The 18,440-nt window shown below is 46.0% G+C and overlaps 1 long non-coding RNA gene across 1 annotated transcript in view; it reads left to right on the top strand.

Moving 5' to 3' along the window:
• Window positions 1-2,388: 2,388 nt before the first annotated feature.
• Window positions 2,389-18,440, top strand: part of LOC147709483 (uncharacterized) — a 29,631-nt gene continuing 13,579 nt past the window's right edge. The window contains exon 1 of the long non-coding RNA XR_015296698.1: window positions 2,389-2,526. This is a non-coding gene — a long non-coding RNA (uncharacterized LOC147709483). The remainder of the gene's footprint in view (window positions 2,527-18,440) is intronic.

The following is an 18,440-nucleotide window of genomic DNA, read 5'->3' as shown; positions in this document are numbered from 1 at the left end:
AATACTTATACACCTTATTACAAACGAGCACACATCGTATTCACATATGAAGTCATCCTACTCACTTATGAAAACAATGGACCATACTTACATATTTACTTAGCTACACACTTATACAAACATAACTTCATCTATTCATTTAGATAGTAAGTCATACTTAGTGAATTATAAAATCATTATTACAAGTATAAAGTTATCCATACAGTCACTCTCACAATCATTGAGTCTTATGTATACTTATTTATATACAACAACTGACACATACACTGCCTTTTATTTTTCTAGTTTGTTGGACATGTACCATTGAGAAATATATTTGCTCATCACCACACACATAAAGATATTCACTCACCCAAACAACTGTTAGAACATGTAGTTTTAACTTCATATATCTAGTGAATCAATCACATCTTTGGGCAGTCACACACTCCCCACCGACCCACACACACATTCACTCTCCCATACAAATACTCAGTTAACTAATCAATAACTAATATAGACTTTCACATAGCTAGTGACTAACTGGAGAACCAGTTTACACAACAACTGACAAAGTGATACAGATATTCAAACAGTTTAGTCACTATCCACTATATTTAGTGAGACACTATAAATTGGTCAAGTAAACAGTCAATTACACTGCTACTAAATCCTCCATCCAAATATTTATTTTTATATATCCTTTCATTCTTCAATGCAAATTGCTATATATATAATGCATATTTAAATAACGAAGCAAACCACATTCACTGGATGATGTCATCAGTGATGTCATCAGTGATGTCTTTTGAGATGTCATCAGTGATGTCACTGACCATGTCATGAATGATGTAATGGGTGACATCATCAGCAGTGGATTGCGGGTGCGCGAAATATAGTTAGTACAACTAACTATATAGGAGCAATTTCAATGGTTTTGTAAAAACTTATAGTTTTTTGAGTGAATTTTAAAGGTTTTTTAAATGCTAATTCCTCACTATATAAGGCCTGAAACCTATGGTTTTTCAGTGAATTATATATATATATATATATATGTATTTATTCCATAAGAAAACACCCAGCACTTGGGGGCCCTCTCACAAGGTGTTATTCTTTATTTCAGCAAGGCAGCATCAACCAGACGTACGGTGAGTACAGCAGGGTTTTGCCAAAGTTCCTGACGCGTTTCAGGCTCATCTCGCCTTTCTTCAAAGGGTTGGCAACAGGGAGAGGCAGCTTGCAGGTGTTACTTGTAGTGCTTAACACGACTGGTTCCGCCCAGTGGCCGTATGCTTGCGCTGCATTCTGGTACTTGAAGTCTTTTGGCATTAAAACCTGTAGTAGGGCCAGCCACCAAACTCCTCACAATTGTTTAAAACAACCACAGTGGGTTGCTGTGTCACCTGTGCTGCCGTGATGCTGTTTTCTCTACTGACTGGAAAACACGATGTTCTCTTGCCACTACGTACTCGATCTGCTCGTCCGCAGGGAGGGGCTCTCCGTGACCTAGGCAGGCCGCAATATATTCCATAAGATAACACCAGACACTTGGATGGCCTCTCACGATGTGTTATTCTTTATTTCAGCAAGGCAGCGTCAACCAGAAGTACAGGGAGTTGCCATCCTTTTGAAGAAAGGCGAGATGAGCCTGAAACACGCCGGGAACTTTAGCGAAACCCTGCTGTACTCACCGTACTTCTGGTACGGTGAGTAGGCTCTTTTAACAAATTCTATACTTAAGTTTTCAAAATCATCAATGCATGATCAAAAGTAAACTAATTTATTTTAGGTGTCAATTTTTTTTCTCATTTTGACCTTCTGGAAAAATATTGTAATTTGATTAATTATATTTACATTAATTGCAAATTTAATTTCAATTAATTTAAAAGTTCCGTAGCATTTTTTAATCTAGTTAATTAATCAAATTAAAAATACTTTAAATATCTATTTTGAGATTAGTAAGCTTTATACATGTTCCCTATAGTTTAAAATGCTGAGAGCTCAAACTTCACCAAAATTGCTCTCTGACTCTTTCCAGCCCTCCACAACCTTAAGTACAAATAACATATACAGGCACTCACATATATTTGATAACACCCATTTTCTTTACAGGTAAGACATCAAATACACGTACGACACCACTTGGTGGATGTGGGAAATGTTCGCTATTGGACGGAAACAAACGTTTAAACATGAATGCATGCCTTAGCTGGGACATCCCGAATTCAGGCTTCGGCTGCCAAGCCCTTCCGGGATAGACAGGCACTGTCAGACCGGTTCCGAAGCATTGTTTTGGGAGCCCTCCAGTCTGTCGCCGTAATTATTACAATAAACAACACGCTTTTTAGAATTGGATTTGATGACATCATTCCATTGTGTTTTGTGCTCGCTCTCTAGGGCAATTTAGTTCCCCTTACATAATCGGGAAATCACCAAACAGGAAATATGTGAGGTATATAACCCTCAGTGACCAAACAGCACCAAACCTCAAGAACAGAATCGTTCTGCAGGTACAAGGCATCTCTCCACAGAACCGCCCATCAACAGGTGAGCAGGAACCTTTGTGAAACGTTGTGAGGGAAATGCCGATGAGTGCGTTGTTGAGGATTACACGTATTCAATATGTGACAGAATGTATGCTTCATGCTTCACAGCACTAAACATATTTGAGAAATTGGATGGGCCCAAATAATGTTCAAATGCAAGATGAGGCACTATCATGTTCCTTTAATTTTTGATACAACTACATTTAATGAAGGTAATTCCGGGGACTCATTTCCTTGCTTCTTTCCCCACTTTTGCGACCGAAAATATTCAGTGAATTGATTTATTTTTTATGTGAATCTTTACTTAACAATGTCATGATTAATTAATCTAGATAGACCCACTCTCTATGATTCAAAAACATAAACCAGCCCTTAAGCATGAATGCAAGAACATAAAGGCATTTCAGTTTGCCTCGCTACGTGGATGTGATGTTTAATTGATGCTATCATCCTACCTCTTTCTAGAAATGTCCCTTAAATTATAGTTGAAATACTTTTTTAATGAAACTCCACTCTCATATTCTGAAAGATCTACCTGTGAATTATCTTCTTTTCGCAACACACACAACGTTAGGTCGGATGCACCTAATTTTCCAAGGGAAGGAGCAATTGTTCAAAGAAATATATATTAGCAAATATATTTGCAAGCTTCAGAAAGCCTCTTTCACAGCTACAGAAAGCAGTGTAAACACCACAGGGACATATGGGATACCTTGAGCACAGCCCAGCACTAATTTAACACTAGCCCGGGCACATTGGAGGAATTTGGTAATTCCGCCTTACTATTGTAACCAAAGTTCCCCCTATTTTTGTTTCATCTGTGTGCGGCAGTGTAAGGTCTCTGTGCACTGCAGCCAAGAATATGCGTGCTTGGAAATTGATCATGTGATCCGTGGTATTCAATGGCTAATACCACTTCAAAATGTTTCATCATAGAGTCACCTATAACACCATCCTCTTCGCCTTCTCTAGTCTAACATTCGTCACCCTCATGCTCTTCTCTAATCAACATGTTATATTTCTTCTCTTCCCTTCTACCCACTCTCTTGCTCTTAATTCATCCACCTCTTCCTTTACCACTCTTTTGTTTTATCCATCTTTTTCTTTTTTCTTACCTTCATCTTTTTTATCCTCACTCTCTACTCTTATCACCCTCCCCCATTTCTCATCCCTGCACCTCATCAACATTTATTTCCTGGTCAAGGATCTACAATTATTGATCATGTTCGCTGACCTAACGAGCCACAGGTATGAAAGCTGTTCACCCGGGGCCGTATTACACATTATCATTGTTTGCGCCCGCCGCACCTTGCAAAGGGTGCGCTGGGCGCAAACAATGATAATGCACCCTATTATGGTGAACCCACAATGCCCTGGGGGCAGCGCATTCATGTGAAAACACAGAGCAGCTGCTCTGTGTATTCACTGTGCAGGCGGCACCCGCCTGCACTTTCCAAGGGGATTAGAGATCCCTTTACTGCACCCGCCTGCAAGGGGATGTCTGGGGGGGTCCACAGAACCCCCCTTTTCCCCGCAGAGGCCTGCTCTCATGGGGCGCACTGATAGTGCACCACCTTTTAAATGGCACACTGTCAGTGCGCCTGCTGCGGTCTTCTTTGATTTTGCACCCATGTCTGCAATATGGCTCGGGCGCAGAGTCAAAGGAATGTCCTCATTTGCATAGGGCCGGCCTTAGGCATGTGCAAACTGTGCACCTGCACAGGGCCGCCAAACCCCAGGGGCCGCCACGTCTCCAGTCGATGAAGGGGGCCCCTCAGCTGATCTTTCCGGTAGAGAGCTGTGTCTCTCTCTCTAAAGCAGCTGCTGCTGCCTGCAGCCTGCTCCTTGCTCCTCGTGCTGCTGACCTTTGACTGAAGAGAAACAAAGTATCAACTTCCAATGTTTCTCTTCAGTCAAAGCCACGAGCCAGGCCCGGAAAGAGGAGGGGGTGGGGGCCCTGAGATAGTGCATTCTCCTCAGGGCACTACTCCTTTGAGAAGGGAGGAGGCCAGGGCTGTGAGGGGTGAGGGGTGAGGGGTGTGAGGGGGGGTGGGGGGGGAGTTCAGGGTTTGGGGGCCTGCATGGGCTGGGGACCTCTTAATGTGATTGTGGCACCCTTAAAAACTGCTTCCCTGCCTCCCCTACAAGTTATATAAAGACACAATTACAATGTTGATGCTGCCTCTGTGTTTCCACATCAGCATTTTAAAAGCATGCTCACCTTTTCTGGGTGATTTCAGCCAGCTCGACTACGCATGTCTAACATTGCGAAAGTGAAAGCGATTTGCACACCCCTCTTGAGTGGGCCTCGGTAAATGTGGAGAGCTGGCATGCTGGCATGTGGCGACGACGCAGTGATCTGCTGTGTGCCTTGTGCACAGGTTGGCCCATGGTGAATTATAATTATTAGAAAGAACGCTCCAGATGCAGAAGCACTTCCTCAGCCACCAAGTTTTGGGACAAGGAACGAGACAGTGATTTTTATTGTTGAAAGGTGAAACAGAGGTCTCGGTGGAATGGGATAACGGGCCTGCAAGGAAAGGAAGATTATCTGATCTCTGTTCAGACAGCCTGTAGGTCCTTCCTCCAACATACGTGCCCGTGTAATATAGTTTGTAATCACTCTCTGACATTTTTAGGAACTTTCATACATAATAGAAACTGTGTTTTCCGACAAGTCATGGTTCTTTTAAACAAAATACAATTTTAAGTGCTTGCTTTATCGTAGTCCGTTTCATGCTCACCCTGACATCTGTTTAAGTCCTCCAAGTCATTTGTTATTCTCTCGGTGTACCAAGTCAACCTTCCCTCTGAGTTCAGTAAGCTGAGTTACAGTGACAATCGTTATGTACAGCACATAGAGGTGTCAAAATGGCATTTGTACAAACATTAATTTTATTGTGAGAGAAAAGCAGCCTCATTAAAACATGAATGCATGTGAGGGTGATGTGCTCTCTGCCCACCCTTGTTTGGGCGATATATTGTTGGTAGTTCTTAGTATTTAGTGTGTATCCTTGGCTTGGGATGGTGGCACTTTCCTAGTATGGCCAGAGTACATATGGATACTGGATGGAAACTGCAAACTGATAGTAGAGCACCTGCCATGCATTTACTAAAAATAAAAAGCTTGTCTATTAGGTCAAAATTATTTTGTTTGAAGAAAGTGATCAGCTTACGTTTTGGAGTCCAGGCGGAGGGGGAGAAGGGTGCAAGGCAGAGGGGAGAAGGGTGCAAGGCAGAGGGGAGAAGGGCGGAAGGCAGAGAGGAGAAGGGCGCTAGGCAGAGAGGAGAAGGGCGCAAGGCAGAGAGGAGAAGGGTGCACGGCAGAGAGGAGAAGGGTGCAAGGCAGAGGGGAGAAAGGTGGAAGGCAGAGAGGAGAAGGGTGCAAGGTAGAGAAGGGTGCAAAGTAGAGAAGGGAGCAAGGCGGAGGGGAGAAGGGTGCAAGGCAGAGAGTAGTAAGGGTGCACGGTAGAGAAGGGTGCAAGGCAGAGGGGAGAAGGTTGCAAGGCAGAGAGGAGAAGGGTGCAAGGCAGAGAAGAGAAGGGTGCAAGGCAGAGGGGAGTAGGATGCAAGGCAGAGAGGAGAAGGGTGCAAGGCGGAGGGGAGAAGGGTGCAAGGCAGAGGGGAGAAGGGTGCAAGGCAGAGAGGAGAAGGGTGCAAGGCAGAGGGGAGAAGGTGCAAGGCAGAGGGAAGAAGGGTGCAAGGCAGAGAGGAGAAGGGTGCAAGGCAGAGGGGATACGGGTGGAAGGAAGAGGGGAGAATGGTGCAACGGGGAGGGGGAGAAGGGTGCAAGGCGGAGGGGAGAAGGGTGCAAGGTGGAGGGGAGAAGGGTGCAAGGCAGAGGGGAGAAGGGTGCAAGGCAGAGAGGAGAAGGGTGCAAGGCAGAGGGGAGAAGGGTGCAAGGCAGAGAGGAGAAGGGTGCAAGGCAGAGGGGAGAAGGGCGCAAGGCAGAGAGGAGAAGGGCGCAATGCAGAGAGGAGAAGGGCGCAAGGCGGAGGGGAGAAGGGTGCAAGGCAGATGGGAGAAGGGTGCAAGGCAGAGAGGAGAAGGGTGCAAGGTGGAGAGGAGAAGGGTGCAAGGAAGAGGGGAGAATGGTGCAACGGGGAGGGGGAGAAGGGTGCAAGGCGGAGGGGAGAAGGGTGAAAGGTGGAGAGGAGAAGGGTGCCACGGGGAGGGGAGAAGGGTGCAAGGCAGAGAGGAGAAGGGTGCAAGGCAGAGAGGAGAAGGGTGCACGGTAGAGAAGGCTGCAAGGCAGAGAGGAGAAGGGTGCAAGGCAGAGGGGAGAAGGGTGCAAGGCAGAGGGGAGAAGTGTGCAAGGCAGAGAGAAGAAGGGTGCAAGGCCGAGGGGAGAAGGGTGCAAGGCAGATGGGAGAAGGGTGCAAGGCAGATGGGAGAAGGGTGCAAGGCAGAGGGGAGAAGGGTGCAAGGCAGAGAGGAGAAGGGTGCAAGGCAGAGGGGAGAAGGGTGCAAGGCAGAGGGGAGAAGGGTGCAAGGCAGAGGGGAGAAGGGCGCAAGGCAGAGAGGAGAAGGGCGCAAGGCGGAGGGGAGAAGGGTGCAAGGCAGAGGGGAGAAGGGTGCAAGGCAGAGAGGAGAACGGTGCAAGGTGGAGAGGAGAAGGGTGCAAGGAAGAGGGGAGAATGGTGCAACGGGGAGGGGGAGAAGGGTGCAAGGCGGAGGGGAGAAGGGTGCAAGGTGGAGAGGAGAAGGGTGCCACGGGGAGGGGAGAAGGGTGCAAGGCAGAGAGGAGAAGGGTGCAAGGCAGAGAGGAGAAGGGTGCACGGTAGAGAAGGCTGCAAGGCAGAGAGGAGAAGGGTGCAAGGCAGAGGGGAGAAGGGTGCAAGGCAGAGGGGAGAAGTGTGCAAGGCAGAGGGGAGAAGGGTGCAAGGCAGAGGGGAGAAGGGTGCAAGGCAGAGGGGAGAAGGGTGCAAGGCAGATGGGAGAAGGGTGCAAGGCAGAGGGGAGAAGGGTGCAAGGCAGAGAGGAGAAGGGTGCAAGGCAGAGGGGAGAAGGGTGCAAGGCAGAGGGGAGAATGGTGCAAGGTAGAAAAGGGTGCAATGCGGAGGTGGAGAAGGGTGCAAGGGGAGGGGGAGAAGGGTGCAAGGGGGAGGGCGAGAAGGGTGCTGCAAGGCAGAGGGGAGAAGGGTGCTAGGCAGAGGGGAGAAGGGTGCAAGGCAGAGAGGAGAAGGGTGCAAGGCAGAGAGGAGAAGGGTGCAAGGCAGAGGGGAGAAGGGTGCAAGGCAGAGGGGAGAATGGTGCAAGGTAGAAAAGGGTGCAGGGTGGAGGTGGAGAAGGGTGCAAGGGGGAGGGGGAGAAGGGTGCAAGGGGGAGGGCGAGAAGGGTGCTGCAAGGCAGAGGGGAGAAGGGTGCAAGGGGGATGGAGATGAAGTTAAAAATGTGCCCCCCGGAAACATTTCTGCGGATGCCCATGGAACGCACACTACTTTTTGAGAGAGAGTGGGAGAGAGTGGAGAGAGAGAGAGTGGAGAGAGAGAGAGTGGAGAGAGAGAGTGGAGAGAGAGAGTGGAGAGCGAGAGTAGAGAGCGAGAGTAGAGAGCGAGAGTAGAGAGAGAGAGTGGAGAGAGAGTGAGGGTGGAGAGAGAGGGTGGAGAGAGAGAGTGGAGAGAAAGTGGAGAAAGAGTGGAGTGAGGCAGTGGAGAGAGAGTTTAGAGAGAGTGGAGAGAGAGAGTAGCGAGAGAGTAGAGAGAGAGAGTCAGTGGAGAGAGAGTGGGGAGAGAGTAGAGAGAGTGGAGAGAAAGACAGTGGAGAGAGTGGAGAGAGAGAGTGGAGAGAGAGAGTGGAGAGAGAGAGTGGAGAGAGAGTAGAGAGAGAGAGTGGAGGGAGAGAGGGTGGAGAGAGAGAGTGGAGAGAGAGCGTGGAGAGAGAGTAGAGAGAGAGAGTGGAGAGAGAGTAGAGAGAGAGAGAGTGGAGAGAGAGTGGAGCTAGACAGTGGAGAGAGAGAGAGTGGAGAGAGCGGCGTGGAGACAGTGGAGAGAGTGAGCAAGAGAGTGGAGAGAGAGAGAGAGTGGAGGGAGACAGTGGAGAGAGAGTGGAGAGAGAGTGGAGAGAAAGACAGTGGAGAGAGAGTAGAGAGAGAGTGGAGAGAGAGTAGAGAGAGAGAGAGTGGAGGGAGAGAGAGTGGAGGGAGAGAGAGTGGAGGGAGAGAGAGTGGAGGGAGAGAGAGTGGAGAGAGAGAGTGGAGAGAGAGTAGAGAGAGAGAGTGGAGAAAGAGTAGAGAGAAAGTCGAGAGAAAGTGGAGCTAGACAGTGGATAGAGAGTGGAGAGAGAGAGAGAAAGTGGTGAGAGAGACAGTGAAGAGAGAGAGAGTGGAGAGAGAGAGAGAGTGAGAGAGAGAGAGAGAGAGAGAGAGACAGTGGAGAGAGAGAGTGGAGAGAGAGAGTGGAGAGAGAGCGGAGAGAGAGGAGAGAGAGAGAGGAGATAGAGAGTGGAGAGAGAGTGGAGAGACAGTGGAGAGAGAGTGGAGAGAGTGGAGCTAGACAGTGGAGAGAGAGAGAGAGAAAGTGGAGAGAGAGACAGTGGAGAGACAGAGTGGAGAGAGAGAGTGGAGAGAGAGAGTGGAGAAAGAGAGTGGAGAGAGAGAGAGAGAGTGGAGAGAGAGAGAGAGGAGAGAGAGAGAGTGGGGAGAGAGAGAGGAGAGAGAGAGAGAGAGGAGATAGAGAGTGGAGAGAGAGTGGAGAGACAGCGGAGAGAGAGTGGAGAGAGAGTGGAGGGAGACAGTGGAGGAGACAGTGGAGAGACAGATAGAAGAGAGAGAGAGTGGAGAGAGAGAGTGGAGAGTGGAGAGAGAGAGAGAAGAGAGAGAGGAGAGAGAGTGCATAGAGAGTGCATAGAGAGTGCATAGAGAGTGGAGAGAGAGTGGAGAGAGAGTGGAGGGAGAGTGGAGGGAGAGAGAGGAGGGAGACAGTGGAGGAGACAGTGCAGAGAGAGATAGAAGAGAGAGAGAGTGGAGAGAGAGAGTGGAGAGTGGAGAGAAAGAGAGAAGAGAGAGAGGAGAGAGAGTGCATAGAGAGTGGAGAGAGAGTGGAGAGGGAGTGGAGAGAGAGTAGAAAGAGGGTGGAGAGAGTAGATAGAGGGTGGAAAGAGAGTGAGACAGGGAGTGAGACAGGGAGTGAGAGAGAGAGTGAGAGAGTGGAGTGAGAGAGTGGAGAGAGAGAGGGAGAGAGAGAGCGGAGAGAAAGAGAGAAAGGAGAGAAAGTAGAGAGAGAGTGTGAAGGGAGAGAGGGTGGAGAGAGTGGAGAGAGAGAGTGGGGAGAGAGTGGGGGAGAGTGGAGAGAGAGTAGAGAGGGTGGAGGGAGACAGTGGAGGGAGATAGTGGAGAGAGAGTCGAGAGAGAGAAAGTGGAGAGAGAGAGACAGTGGAGAGAGAGTGGAGAGACAGTGGAGATGGAGTGGACAGAGTTGAGAGAGAGAATGGAGAGAGAGAGAGAGTTGAGAGAGAGAGAGAGACTGACTGACTGACTGACTCAGAGACTGAATACTGACTGACTGAGAGACTGACTGGCTAGGAAACTGACAGAGAGAGAGAGCAAGATTGGCTGACTAAGAGAGTGACTGACTGACTAACAGAGAGAGAAAGACTGATTGAGAGTGAGACTGACTGGCAGAGAGAGAGACTGACTGAGGTAGAGAGATACTGACTGACTGAGGTAGAGAGATACTGACTGACAGAGAGAGAGACAGAGAGAGAGGCAGAGACTGACTGACTGAGAGAAATAGACTGATTGACTTCGAGAGAGACTGACTGACTGAGAGAGACTGACTGACTGAGAGAGACTGACAGAGAGAGAGAGAGACTGATTGAGAGGGGGACTGACAGGGAGAGAGAGGGAGAGACTGACTGAGGTAGAGAGAGAATGACTGACTGAGAGAGACTGACTGACTGGGAGAGAGAGAGACTGACTGGGAGAGATCGAGACTGGCTGACAGAGAGAGAGACTAAGAGAGAGAGAGAGAGACTGGGAGACTTACTGGCTGAGAGATAGACTGTCAGAGAGAGATAGACTGACAGAGAGAGAGACTGACAGAGAGATAGACTGACTGACAGAGAGATAGACTGACTGACAGAGAGAACAGAAACTAAAGAGGGCCCATGGAGCTTTGTTTACTTTTCTGTTGTCTCCATTTCTTGCTCTTTCCATAACACCTCAAGCAGTAAATAAGAGGCCGTCGAAAGTCCAAGGTTAGACACACCTGTGATGCCACTGGGTGTGAAAGGGAGTGACATGTCGCTTTTGTCACCCATAACATTTTGGCGAATCGATGTCCGTGAGGGTCCGGACCCCCTCTTCCGGGGCCCCCACCTACGCTCCCTGCACAGGGCCACCATGAGCCTAGAGCCGGCCCTGGCATAGGGTACGCCCCTATGCAAATGAGGGCATACTCTCTGAAGGTAATGCTGCAGCATTCAGTAGGCCAGCGCTATCAGCATTATAGAGGGGACACACACGCGTCTGCTCCCCTTCTATAACACCAAAGTGCACAAGGGGCGCGCACAGCAGACACAAATGCCGATTGCGCCCCCGGGGCACCTTTTGTAAAATGTCCCCTGGGCTTTCTGGATTACTGATGAAAGGCTGCCACCCCAGCTACTAGTTAATCGGTAGCTAATAACATTCGTATGTGTTCTACCTTTCAAAATGCCCCAGAAATAATACAATTATTTCAAGTTCAAAGCACTGTGTTGTTTATCCAGATCTGAGATTATGAGCAGTTCAGAATTTTTATATTGATGGCAGAAGATACAAGTTGTCAGAAATGAAAAGCTGACAAGATTTGAATATACCAAGTCACAGATTATAGGAACATATTGGCAGCAAGTGCATTAACCCACTGGAGGATCTTATCTATTTAGAATCTGTCAGCTCTATCTATATTCCATTTCTATCTACGCATATGGCAAACAAGAGATTTTGTTGGGACAAAGTTAATGCACAGTCACCGTCGGCCACAAAGTGCTGTGTTTGCGCCTTATGTTCCTTCTAATTATGTTAGACCCACCGAGTACCTCTGGAAATTAAGAGTAGGCAGTGCTGCCACAGGAGAGCTGCCAGTGGTGTTCTTCTTTAAATGGGAACTTTACTGCCCCTGCTGATGCTGTGTCTGTGTTGAGTTGTGTTAGTGAAACTTGTCAAACGTCTTCACTTCAGAAAAGTCAAAATATGTGGCACTGGTGCTTTATAGTGCTGCAAGTTAAGAATAAAGCAAGAAAAACGTTTAAAAAACACTAAGACATAAATACTAATTGTACATTTTCAATTATGTACCAAGGGATGGCAAAATACTATCAGATAAATTCGGATCTATGTCATCTAGTAAGTATTGTATGTTGAGAGCTTTCGTGTCTCTTTGACATGGTAGGAGCATCACAGGTTTCCCTCCTTTTCACATGTGCATGATAACAGCTATCCCCACTGACCACACCTGTCCCAGGCCCTACAGTTAGCCCAAGGCATTGTGTTTTTCAGCAATATTAAACAATTAGACTCGGAAAGCAAGGCTATTGGCCCAATTAAATCATTTAGAAAAATAACAAGCAATATTTTTTTTACTTACACTCAGCCTTGGGAGGGCCACCGGGCAACCTCAGGAGGGTATGGCCCACCTGGCCCGCCCTCTAGAACCAGGCCTGTTGCCACCTGGCCAGGTTTGTAAGTTGGCATGAGAGTATTACAATGTCCTGTCTGCTACAAAAAAACAAGCATTTGCAATGCAAACCGTTTCGCTTTTGGCACCTTATATGTATTTAGCTATGCAGCACATTAGCCTGGGTGCTGAAAAATATACTGTTCTTTAACATGGAGGGAAAGTAAGCACCAAACTGCGTGACACACAAGGTATGGGAACACATGGAGAGAAATATTGCCTTTCAGCAGGAAATGGTATAGTCCAAAGCTCTGTTTTTAATATAAAATCAGGGCCTTTGGTGCTCATATCACCGAAAATAAAAAAATTAAAAAAAATATTATTGTCTACAGGTGCTCATGGAAGACAATTTATATGGACTGGAATCTAGAGAATGCTAGAGTGATTCTGGAATTTTACTGACCTCTGCTGGTCGTTTTCTATCAAGAAAGTGAAAAAGAGGCAGTTGCCATAAAAATTAAAAAAAGAAAGTCCCTCAGCAGAAAGCAATTCTGGTAGTTTACTGACCTCTGCTGGTCGCTTTCTATCAGGACAGTTAAATAGAGGCAGTTGAACAGAAAAAAAAAGTCTCTAAGCGGAAGCAGTCAAGCCCTAGGGCTGATCTCCAGAGCCCACAAAGTACATACACATATAAGTATATACTAAAGTATATAAGTATATACTAAAGTATATACAAGAGGTCTCGAATGCTTGACCTAAATAGACAAAATCACAGAAGGCTGGCATTTTATCCCTTATCAGTACACACTTCGGACAGTAAATATATGCTGAAAACACTTAAAAACGTGTACTAATGCTTCTGTAATGATCTCAGACTAATACGTTTAAAAAAAGTACAAAATTCATGTTACAAAGGAACACCAGTGATTTTAAATTAAGTTTCATTCAAGAAGCTATAGTGGCCTTTGAAGTGTCTTAAACATGAACAAATGCCTGATGTATTTCCTTTGAAAACGCAATCATGATCTGTACAGAAATTGCGAGCCAGCCTCATCATGTGGGGCCAGTGCACTGAAGAAGGAAGAGGGAGCAGGCAGATCTTTATCTTTTGACATCACCGCCAGAGGTGGAACCAGCCACGGCCCTTGCAGCTGAGAACGTTGAGGCCGGGTGGGAGGTGGGGGTGTTGGATTTCAACATACGACACAGAGGGAACATTTATTATTTATTCCTTCATCATTGTTCAACGCAATCCCCCCACATCCGGCCCCACCGCTCTTACCTGCATGGGCCGCGGCTGAGTGGAACATTAGAAGCCCTCGCTGCAGGAGCAGCGGGTATCTGCTCATAAATAACACGCCCCTTTACAGATTAAATAAAAAGTAATTTTCTGCAAGATGTGCATTATTTTCTTCAATGCCAAACAATGCAGATTATTTTATGGCCTTTAAAAATGCAGGAAAGTGCATGTCCTGCCTCCAGACGGTGCTGCTACCTATGCTGCCTTGCAGCCGCACTCTTATTCCTGAAACGCAAGCAGCAAATGGCATCACAACTTGTAACCTTCTGACAACAAGCAAATGACTCTTTTTTTGCCCTCTGCTTTTAAAATATGAGCGATGTGACAAAATTATAATTTGCTTTTTGATGGTCTCTCCATGCTGTATCGTGTGTGTGCGCTTCAAAGAAGACACTGCGTGCTTCGAGCAGCATGGGTGCTCACACGTGTGTGCACTTTACAGAGAACAATGGGCCATATTATCAATCCCCAGCGATAATTATCGCTAAGCGCACTTAGCGCTAGGATCATTATCGCCGGGGAGCGTGGATTTTTATCACTGAGATAGCGTGCTATCAGCAAGGCTTATCTCAGAAGTGATAAAAATCCTCGCGCTAACTGCCAAATGAGAGATTATCGCTGGAAAACCAACGATAATCTCTCGAAGTTTGGCGTTAGCTTGATGATAGGGGCTCACAAACCTAGCCATGATATCCACCTTCCATAGGATATCATGGCTAAGTCAGGAAATTTAAATTGAGTGGGAACTCGCACAGCGTAGGTGAACCAAATTTTGTTTGGTTGTGATGGATTGTAGCATGCAATCGGGTTTGCACTGTCTGACCAAACAGTGTGAGCACAATAGCTAGGAAATCCAAAGGTCCCCCTACTCGGAGGGGAACAGACCGATGCACAGCATCTAGACCGTGGTCTTATTCAATAAACGTTATTCATCAAAAGTCTGATTGTTTTATTTCCAAATGTTTTATTCTTCACGAAGTGAGTATTCTTTGGTATTTTTGTTCATAGTGATGTTATACACCAAAAGCATGTTACTACGTAATCCATAATTCAATCATTATGATCCTCAACAAAAAATTCCCGATGCATTTCGGGCAGACGCCCTTTCTCAAGGGAAATGCTCTACAAAAAGAAACAAATGTAACCAAAATCAATAATCTGGAGGCAATTAAATATTCGACCGAATATCAGCATGCATTAACCGAATTTAGAGTGACTAGACAAAAAGTGGCGATGGTTAAAAATAAAATGAAACGTGACATGAAATTCACCAGGGTATACATTGTAAAATGAAGGTAACCAAAGAGGTGCACGCGTGCAAGAAGCGGAAAAAATAGCAAACAGTTACAAACAGCGGCTGAAGCCTTGCCAAACCCTAGAACGGTTGTGAACAAACATCAACGTGCTCGAATGCGCTATAGCGGACTTACGTTAAGAAGTTAGTAAGGTGCCTCGCGGCGTGCCAGCGGTGTAATGATCCCGGTGGTGGCGGTTCTAACGTGTGTATAACTAATGTGCAAGACACAAAGGATGGACTCGAAACGTGAGATTAATAAACAAGAAAAAAGGACCACAGTGCAGGGAAATAGGTCACCATATTAGAAAGGGTAAATCACATATAATAACGAAGAAAGATATGTACAATAATGAATGGTGTGCAGTTAACAGTGATAAGCAAAGAGTTATAAATAGCACAAGAATTCAATTCGGTCGTTCAGCCCGTTGGGCACCATCGTGGAAAGGAAACGGATCCAGAAGTTCTCTCGTTTGAGTAAAGTGTTCTTGTTGTTGTAGGTTACTGGTACTTGTTCCAAAATCAGAAATTTGAGTTGGGCAACTGTATGTCTGGATTCAGCAAAGTGAGAAGCAACTGTGGATTTGAGATTGTTGGTGCGTATATTGCTTTTGTGTTCCAAAATCCGTGTGCGGATTTTTCGTTCTGTATGTCCCACATAGCATTTACCACATGGACACTTCAAAAGATATATGACATTATTCGAGTTGCAGGTAGCGTTCACTTTCAGTTTGATGGGATGCCCTTTCATAGGGTGACAGATGACATTACCAGAGATGCAATTGTTGCAATTCGAACAGTTATAACAAGGTCTCAGTCCTTTGTAAACCCTGTGTGTGTCATCAAGGTTTGGTTTAGATAGGATTTCCTTTAAATTTCTGCCTCTTGTAAATGCGAAAATGGGTGGTTGGTTAAACAAACCCTTGAAATCTGGTTCAAGGGTAAGAATGGACCAATGTTTACGGATGATGGCTTGAAAGCGGTTTGACGTGTTGGAGTATTTGGATACTACCACTAAACGTTCTGATTGTTCTTTAGGCTTGGGTTGCAACAAGGCGAGCCTGCTTTTCTTGTCGGTTCTTGCCATGGCAAGGTCCAGTATGGGTGTGGGGTATCCTCGTGCTTTTAGTCTATCCAGTGTGTGTTTCATTTGTGTCTTGCACTCATTCTCATCTGAGACTATGCGTTTGATCCGTAAAAGTTGTGCATAGGGTAAATTATTCTTGAGGCCAGAACGGTGGAAACTACTGTAATGAAGGGTCGAGTTTCTGTCTGTGGATTTCCGATATACAGTAGTGGACCAATCTCCTTGACTCCTGTGAATTTCAACATCTAGGTAATGTATGAGATTTTCATTGTGTTCCCATGTAAATTGGATTCTTTGATTGAAATGATTCCATGTTTCCAAAAAGGCATTCAAAGTGTCTGTATTGCCCTCCCACAGGAGGAAAATGTCATCTATGAAGCGTAGATAAAGACGTCCATGTTCTTGCCAACTGGTCTGACTCATGATGTAAGATTCCTCAAATTGCTTCATATAAATGTTAGCATAGCAAGGAGCTGCCGAATTTCCCATGGCAGTGCCATTAAGTTGGAGCATCCATTTGTCTTTGATGGAGAAGTAGCTGTGGTACAGCGTGAAATTAGTCAGTTGCATTAGGAATAGTTTGAAATCCGCATCTAAATCGGATGAGGATAAGACGTGTTCAATAGATTCAATACCTCCATCATGTGAAATGGAGGTATACAGTGAACTGTATACCTCCATTCCTCCATTTCACGCTGTACCACAGCTACTTCTCCATCAAAGACAAATGGATGCTCCAACTTAATGGCACTGCCATGGGAAATTCGGCAGCTCCTTGCTATGCTAACATTTATATGAAGCAATTTGAGGAATCTTACATCATGAGTCAGACCAGTTGGCAAGAACATGGACGTCTTTATCTACGCTTCATAGATGAAATTTTCCTCCTGTGGGAGGGCAATACAGACACTTTGAATGCCTTTTTGGAAACATGGAATCATTTCAATCAAAGAATCCAATTTACATGGGAACACAATGAAAATCTCATACATTACCTAGATGTTGAAATTCACAGGAGTCAAGGAGATTGGTCCACTACTGTATATCGGAAACCCACAGACAGAAACTCGACCCTTCATTACAGTAGTTTCCACCGTTCTGGCCTCAAGAATAATTTACCCTATGCACAACTTTTACGGATCAAACGCATAGTCTCAGATGAGAATGAGTGCAAGACACAAATGAAACACACACTGGATAGACTAAAAGCACGAGGATACCCCACACCCATACTGGACCTTGCCATGGCAAGAACCGACAAGAAAAGCAGGCTCGCCTTGTTGCAACCCAAGCCTAAAGAACAATCAGAACGTTTAGTGGTAGTATCCAAATACTCCAACACGTCAAACCGCTTTCAAGCCATCATCCGTAAACATTGGTCCATTCTTACCCTTGAACCAGATTTCAAGGGTTTGTTTAACCAACCACCCATTTTCGCATTTACAAGAGGCAGAAATTTAAAGGAAATCCTATCTAAACCAAACCTTGATGACACACACAGGGTTTACAAAGGACTGAGACCTTGTTATAACTGTTCGAATTACAACAATTGCATCTCTGGTAATGTCATCTGTCACCCTATGAAAGGGCATCCCATCAAACTGAAAGTGAACGCTACCTGCAACTCGAATAATGTCATATATCTTTTGAAGTGTCCATGTGGTAAATGCTATGTGGGACATACAGAACGAAAAATCCGCACACGGATTTTGGAACACAAAAGCAATATACGCACCAACAATCTCAAATCCACAGTTGCTTCTCACTTTGCTGAATCCAGACATACAGTTGCCCAACTCAAATTTCTGATTTTGGAACAAGTACCAGTAACCTACAACAACAAGAACACTTTACTCAAACGAGAGAACTTCTGGATCCGTTTCCTTTCCACGATGGTGCCCAACGGGCTGAACGACCGAATTGAATTCTTGTGCTATTTATAACTCTTTGCTTATCACTGTTAACTGCACACCATTCATTATTGTACATATCTTTCTTCGTTATTATATGTACTTTACCCTTTCTAATATGGCGACCTATTTCCCTGCACTGTGGCCCTTTTTTCTTGTTTATTAATCTCACGTTTCGAGTCCATCCTTTGTGTCTTGCACATTAGTTATACACACGTTAGAACCGCCACCACCGGGATCATTACACCGCTGGCACGCCGCGAGGCACCTTACTAACTTCTTAACGTAAGTCCGCTATAGCGCATTCGAGCTAAGCATGAGCGAATTTTGCGGATCTCGCGTTCGCGCATTTTGCGGATTTGCGGATTCGCAATCCGCAAAATCCGCGAATTCCCGCGAATTTGCGGATTTTTTTTTTTTGTGTTCGCCCGTGTTTCTGCCAGTTCGCGAGGGTTTTGTACACTTTCGCAAATTGCGAACTTACCTGTCGGGTCGCAAGTTTCGCGAACTTGTTGTTTCTACGTGTCCAGCCTGTTTGGGACACTCTTCTTCATCACTGCCACTCTCTGTCACCACTGCCACTCTCTGACTACTCATGCCACCCTCTGGCCCACCCATGCCACCCTCTGTTTCATCACCACACCCTCTGGTTGTCCAGTGTACATTATTTTCGGCAAAGCAAAGCACACCTTCCCTGCCTCAAGTGACCTGAATTAATTTGGGGC

Source organism: Lissotriton vulgaris, chromosome 6, assembly GCF_964263255.1.
Source record: "Lissotriton vulgaris chromosome 6, aLisVul1.2, whole genome shotgun sequence".
NCBI classification, from domain to species: Eukaryota; Metazoa; Chordata; class Amphibia; order Caudata; family Salamandridae; genus Lissotriton; species Lissotriton vulgaris.
Note: the sequence above shows the minus strand (reverse complement) of the source record. Positions and strands in the feature narration are given on the sequence as shown.